This window comes from Dinoponera quadriceps, unplaced genomic scaffold, assembly GCF_001313825.1.
Source record: "Dinoponera quadriceps isolate SergipeBrazil2010 unplaced genomic scaffold, ASM131382v1 scaffold343, whole genome shotgun sequence".
Taxonomy (NCBI): Eukaryota; Metazoa; Arthropoda; class Insecta; order Hymenoptera; family Formicidae; genus Dinoponera; species Dinoponera quadriceps.
Window position 1 is genome coordinate 535,084 of NW_014554441.1, and position 8,037 is coordinate 543,120.

Here is an 8,037-nt window from a genome sequence, read left to right on the forward strand (position 1 = left end):
TAAGTGCGAGCATAATTCATATAATTTAAGCGACTAATTTTACGGGTCAGCCGCGGTAATGGCAATTTTGTGTCTTTACGCCGCGCGTTATTCCGGCCTCTTCTCACATCCGACGTAACAATACATTACTAATTCCGCATCTCTTTAAACAGAGGATCAAATGGAGATACGTGCCGGCGTCCATGCGTCCGTACGACGAGCACGAGGGCGCCAACAAATAATTCCTAAGTGAAAGGAAAGAAACGAGCCTAAAAAGGAAGACGACGAGAGAGACGAGGGGCGCTCGAGAGGATCGAGAAGCCGGATGGTAATGAAGAGAGGACGGGACGAGAGAGGGTCGCGAGGAGCAGAAGGAGTCGAGGAGGAGGGACGGGGAGAAGGATGAGAAGGTGGCTGGCACGTACGTCAGGTATGCGGGTGAGAAACACCCCGGGGGCGCCCCTGCCGTTCCGCCCACGTTTAAGGTGCGCGTTGCGAGCCGCAGCGAGCGGGTCCCCGGAGGCCCCGCGATAAACTCCCGACTCGGATCCTTCTTCTCGATGCGTCTTTCCCTCTCCCTCCCTCTCTTGCCTTCTTCTCTCCAGCTGCGTACTCGCACGCGATCCACGACTCTCGGAGAATCGAACGCCCCCGCGGGCACACGCCGTCATCACGCGAACCGGCAGGTAGAAAGAAGGGCGCACGGGCTCCCTCGTGCCCCTTTCTGCGCACCGGCGGTAATCGTGGCTCGACGTGGCCTTCTGTAATTTCCGCCGCGCTCATTCCTCCTTTTTTTCAAAGCCGCGCACGCGGAGTCGCTCTCGCGCATTCCTCCCTACGTTCGTCGGAAAACGCGCCGCAAAAGCGCACCCTTCCCGCGTCAGCGCTGATTACGCAGCGGTCGTGTTGGACGCGTTAACACGTTGAATGTGACGTGACGGTCATCGATGATCCGTACTACTATTTCATTAAATCATTATGTGTAATGTATAATTAATTGCACTTGAAAGATCGATCGTATGACCTGTGGAGGACCGATGAAACGAAACATAGGACACATGCGACCCGAGTTACATTTATTCGCCGTATCAGAATCAGAATTTGACGTGTTAATCAACGCGATGTCACCGAGTGAAGGAGAGGGGGAGGGAGGGAAGGAGGGAGAGAGAGAGAGGAAGCCCAATTGTATACTTCAAGAGCCGATGAGGCATGTGTAACAACCGATAACTGTGTGCCACTCGATAACGGAAAAGTATGCGACGCGTGAGATTACGAAAACAATTTAGTTAAGAAGAGTAAGCTCGTCTCTTCCCATCAATCGTTGCTTGACACTGAAAGTCGAGTGATAACAACATTCCGGACCTTCAACGCGGTCGCACATACCGTCGTGCATACTTCTTTGAGCTCGTATTACATTTCGAGCCGACCAACGACATATATACTAGGGACTACAAGCATCGGTATAATGTTGTATCTTGAGATTCTTCATTGGTCCTTCAATTTCAATGAAATTTACTTTAACACAGAACCGAAATTTTCATTTATTTATTTATTTGTACGCAGAAAAATGGTTAAATTCAACTAAATAATTACTCCAATATTCTTTAGCCAAAAAAAATTAATATTATTTGATTCAAGATATTTTCTAAATCAAATATTTATTTCATCTAAGTAAAATTTACTTAATCCAAATAAAAATTTTTTCTGAGGAATATTGGAATAATTATTTATTTGAATCTAGCCCTTTTTTCTATGTACGGGGAAGAAGATAATCTTTTCAATACAACGCATAAATTCCAATCTGATACGTACAAAAAAATAAATTCCTACCAAAACAGATCAGTAATATGAAAATTGAGGAAAATTGAAATTTCGATTCGATATGTCTAATAATTTAATCATCAGTTAAGTTTATTCTTATACATTTAATGGAAATCAATGCGGAGGTTAACGTTAATCGACATGTACCGCTATGACGAAACAAACTTCTTTGGAGTTAACTTCACATATCTTTCCTGTATCCTCCGTGAAAAGCCCTATGCCTCGCAACGCCGTGCGATTAGCAACCGTATCGGCGCTCGTGCTAGCTAAGCGGCTCTAAGCTACACGCGGTAGCACCGCGATCTCATCCGCGAGGAAGAGCGCACTTTTCTCATAGCGATCCCACGCTCTCAAGTGCATTACAGGTTCATCCCCGCCTACCGGTCGCTCGCGGGGGTAAGGTGCATGTCGGCGATCGATATGCACGACCAAATCGAATCGATCGTAACTCCTAACCGGGCCTATCCGTGTACCTACCGAGCGATCGACGCGAAAACAACTGATCGACGGTCAATTACAAATACTGGCTGCGGGCGTCGGCGGACGATTGAGCTGGACATGCGAGAAGATCAGGAGATCAAGGTTCGTGAAAAGTGGGGCAGAACTTCGGAACGCCGTCATTCCGCAAGACTCCTTGTCCGAATAAAAAAAGAAAAACTAAAATAAGAAGAAGAAATAAAGAAGGAAATAAATCGATCATTAAACGAAGTAGGATCTTTCGCACGGTTTCTTTTTCAGCAACCGCGTGTCGAGAAGTTAAAATTAAACTTATTACTCGACAATTACAAGACCCACGAAGGATTTCTCAATAAAAAAAAAATTCACGCATCTCTCTGATTCGTATCATTTTAATCCAATTAGCAGTTATGAGTCTGCTTTCGATTCCCTCATGCTCGATGCTTTATTTTCAACTCGACTTTGGGAAGCATCTCGTTCCGGTGGTTTATCGGTCGATAATGATTTACGTACGTGAACGCGGCACGTTCTCTCGCGCAATTCTCATGTAAATTCGATGTAACCCTTACACGCGGCACGCGTCTCTCTCTCTCTCTCTAGTCCTCTTCTTCTTGCGTTCTCTTTAGGGCTGACCAATTGGGCCGATATCTCGCAACATCTCCGCTGATCGATAAGCCGGGCCTCGGCATTACAGGGTGCGTGCACAAGCAGGCAAATTGCGCGCATACGTACGAATAGAGAGGCTGCTCTCTGCCGCTCGCGCGATTGTCATTAATTAGACAGTTGGCACGCGCCAGGTGAAGCTCGCTCGTGTTCACCTGCGACGAGTCGCACGCGCGGCCCTGCATACGCACCGTGGCACGAGCGACACGGTTTTTTCATGCCGTGTCGCGGCATTGTGGCTTTGTGCCGTCGCGGCGATGTGGCCGGTGTGACGGCCGGCGCCTGTTTATAGGGGTCGCCCACATGACATCTGACCCACATCCGGCCGATGTTCACGCATCGATATCGCCGGGCCGGCCATTAAAGCCGAATAGTTTCGAGTACGCGACGTGTAGCCTGGAGATTTACGGCGGATCGATGCGCTCGATACCGCGGACGGTCGCCGGTGAGCGGTTTACTCCCGCGATCGCAGCGAGAAAGCCGGAGAGGATATTTAGCTCTCTTTACCTTAAGCGTAAAATATGAACGCGCCGGATAAATATCGGAATTCCACGGTTAGCGGACGTTCTTTGCTGCGCTAATTATAGGCTCAATTGTCTCTGACAATACATCGCTGACTTGTTAATGAGGAAACTCGCGTTTAGCTGGTGAGACATTGATGACCGTTTCACGATTGCTCGTGTTTTGACAATGAACAAAACAAGATCAGAAACAGTGTTGAAAATAGCAGGTCAATGATGTATTAACCCTTGACACTCGTGTGTGCGCTCTCAGTTGTCGGAAGCAAAAGAATACTAATTAAGAGTTTTGAGTATTTACTTTCGAATTCACATAATTAGGAGATATATATAAAAGCTCGTGACGATATCTAGCAAAATCTGAAGGTTGTGTGTCCATTTCTTTTTTATATTTTGCAGAAAGAACGGGTGAAGAAATGTATTACGATTTCTAAGTTCAAATCATTGCGAGGACTAAGAGTTAGAGAGAAACATGGATTAATCGTGATATAAATACAATTATTTCTTCATGTGAGGTTAATAGATATCGGAGGAGCACTCTATTGATGATATATTTACTTATTTCATAAAAAGGAAAGTGCTTTCCCGCGCAACGGGAATGCCTTCCGCGTAAACGATACCTGTGCGCCTTCTGTAAATTAAAAGGCAACACCTGTACGTACACTCGCGCGTACGGCGCAGAATGTTGCTCCCGCAGTGAGCGATGCAATATAATAATGCGAGACGAGCCGCAACGAGCAAGTTCGCCCGACACTTGATAATCGGCAGAAATTCCCGATTATTAAGCGTACAGGTGTTTACACCGGGAACCAATTTCGGATCGACGCACGGCCTGGGGACGCCTTCGAGGAATACACTCGCGTGTGAACGACGATCGAAGTGAGGCGAACGAGTACGCGCACACAAAGACGCGCGTACAGACACGCGCGCGCTCGATCGAGCGCGTGTTGCTTTGTGCGCTAGTTCTCTCGAGAAAAGAAATTCACTCGAGTGAGCAGCTGGTGGTTTTTTACGACGCTTGAGTTTGATAACTCCGCGAGATAATTATTCAATGTTGACTCTGCGCGGGTATAAGGTATATACAAGAGCGCGGTCTGCAGAGTTAATTCAAGCCGAGGTCTTTCGAATTTTCCCACGCACACGCAGCTCTTCTCGCCACTGTGCGCGCGTTTTCACTTATTCGGCAACGATGCCACTCGTCAGCGACGATACGCTGACACCTCACTCACGGGCTCATAATTACGCGCACACCTGAATGACGAGCGACCTCAAGAGTCGCGCGACTTTCGACATTCGTCGCGCGCATTGCTGTGTGCGCCTTCACGGCGGGCTCGTTAATGCAAATTTCGCTGTCATGCCTCATCCCCCCCTCCCCCCCCCCGAGCCCTCGTCGCGGCGCGTTTCACCCTAATTTCCTGCGCCGTAGCACCTGACGGTGCACCAAGTGCGGCGCTGCTCGCGTGCTCACCCAGCAGCTTCCGGTTCCGGCGCGTGCTTAAGCATTCCGGCTGTTCGCACTCGCGAACGTGAAGGTAAACGCGCACACGGACGCACACCCACCTGCCGCGCACGTCCACTCGCGCGGTGTGCCGTTGCCACCCTGCCTCAACAGCAGAAGCAGCGCGCGGCACTCTTCTCCTTTCCCTCCTCTTCCTCCTGCATTGTGCACCTGATGCCTCGTAGATCGCCCGATAGAGATGTTAATGATCGCGAATTGAGACGAGCTCGGTGGTATGGGCGCGCACGCATTTCGACAAATGGCCTGGCCGAAAAATAATTACCGGCCGCCCGGAAACGCCCTCGCGATCGATCCGCGATCGATCGCACTTTCGGCAGGGTATACTTTATGGCGCGCACACTGGAAGGGCTTGGCAAACGCTACTGAATATATAGATTTAAAAGTGCGGGCCAATTACCCGATGATTGTTGCGAAATAATTTCATTGGATGAAGTAAATATATGCGGTTGCAAGAACTAAGATTTCATGCGCATTTATGCTACAAAACTAAACTTTGGATATTGATATCATATCTTGATGATATTTTGTAATTGTTAACTATTCCTCTACATATGGCCCGTAAGGAAAATTGTTTTAGGTAATTTTTGTATTTAAAAAATTTCATTGTTTTACGTAAACTGTCTTGGAATAATTTGACATCCCATTTCAGGGGGAATTTCACATATAAAGTGAAAAACAATACATCAGAGGCGAGATGAGATGTCATGTTATACAGTGCAAGACAGTTTGCGTAGAAGCATGACATTTTTTAGAACAACGAAAAAAATTAATCAAGATTTAATGTTAATTTCCAAAATTTTGTTTGATAACTTAAATGTATAGTTCAAGCAACTAAATCTTGGTTCTTGGAACTACGTATTTACTTTATCCAATCAAATTATTTCGTAATAGTCACAGGACGTTTAGCTCGCATTATTTAGTAAGACTTGCCAAAACTTTCTTTCAGGATATATATATATGTATATATATACACACACACAACTGCAAGAAGACTCATGCGAAGACACGATCGAGAATCGATCAGCACATTCGTGACGCAACGTCTCGAGCAGACGAGGAGATAGACGAGAGAAATCGCATATTTGTGCGTCCAACAAAAATTCTATGAAATATGCCCGGGCACGCAGAGACGACCGGGCGGATCCTTTAAAACGGACACGTTCTTGCAGGTGCGAGCGGCCCGACATTCGCCTCGCGTTTCACGGGCGAGTGGTGACGATGACGATTAACATCGCCGCGAGACGAGAAACGTGTTACATGACATCGGTTTGACGCGTCGCATGCCAACCGCTGAGCGTTTTTCTACAACTATCAATTTCTCGCCTCGGTATAGTTTCAACGTTGGTACTATCATCAAATACGGTGACACTCGCTTGCCCGAAATGACGAATCAGTGGGGAAAAATAAAAAAAATTTACAGAAATTTGGAAGAAATTTTAAATGTCGGAAATTTTCGTCGGAAGTCCAGCTGGTCTCGAATCGAAGAACAATGATCAAGTATGTCGTAACGCGCGTGTGGACCCCGTTACACGGCTCACACCCAACATCGCATCCTTAACAGCTCTTGATCACAGGTGAGAGCGCTGAATGAGCAAACGGCGCGGGACTATGCGCGCAAGCTGGTGTCGGACAAATATTATCGTCGAAACGCATCGGACACACCGGGGCGGTCCGAATGTTGGCAATTAGCGGTGGCAGGTGGCGATTACCGGGCCCGAAATGATCCTCCTAAACACCGGAAACGTCCCTCCGCGCGTCCGTACGCCGAGCGTGATTCGGCTTCGTCGTATTAAGACGACTACGCCGCGCGACTCTCTTTCTCGTGTAAAGGCGCAATAATTCACGGGCGATCGCGAAAGAAATTGCCGGTCTGGCATCTCGTATGCGCGCTAACGATCTCCCGGTCGATTACACGTCCCGCGGCTCGATAATCAGAGTCCTCTCCGTCGTACAGCGATTAGCGCGGCGCAGCTCGCGCTGTAAGAAATAGATAAATTAAGAGGAACGACGGAGACCATTTGGCGAAATTGAGATTTCTAATCCGCGAAACGGCCGATTCAATTCTACTTCGTATCTTTCTCTCCTTTTCCTCTTTTCTTCAACGAACTCCACATCAAATTGAGAACTTCTCGAGACCTATGAAATTCCCTTAATGTGATAGATTTAGGATCTCAAATTTTAGAATTTAATCTTACCATTTGGATATTTTCGTTAAATACAAATAACAACAGTCAGCTCGACAAAAGTAACACAAGTTTTTCGAAATTTAACTGAAATAATTATAATATAGCAAAAAATAAATCAGCTAAATATGCATAACACTTTCTTTATATATTATATGTAATATAAAGAATTGAAATATGACGGAAGATTATCTATCTACATTTTACATTTTGACATTTTAACATGGCAAAGTGAAGTCAGAACAGAGGCCAGAGCAACTTTTACCTTTTTATAATACGGCAGGTAATTGAAATAGCTTAATTAACTGATTTAAACCTAATATTCTCCTCTACTGTAACTTTTTCTACGCACGAGAAACAAAAACTCTCATTCCATCAACTTGCGAGAAATTCAAATAGTATTTCAAACGTGAAAAATCGGCAGGAGTCTACAATGACCCCGGTGCGCATGATTAGGGTTAATTTTGGATTTGCGGATAAATCTGTCCGCTTTTAGTTATCGATACTTCGGAAGCGTCGTAAGGCTGGACCGGCGCACGCGGCAACCGCGCAGCGACCCTTCGATAATTAGAAGCGAGGCGCGGCCGCCTCCGAAAGTCTCGCTCGAGTTTCTCACCCGGTCCTCTTTCGGTCCGGCGGCCGGCGGGGAGAGCAACGGCGGGGGCACAGATGGAAAAAAGGAATCCGACGTAAAAGGGGATCTCGTTTGCAGCCGACGGACTTACAGAGAGGCCGTGATTCGCTGCCTGGCTGGCGCCATATGGTGTGCAAACCGAAGCTACTAGTCGATCACCGTTTCGCATTACGCAAACGAATAAGCCGCGCGTCACGTCAAGCAACCTCCGGACGCGAGTCTCATAAATTCACGTAAACTGAAATGACGGGCGGAACGATGGGA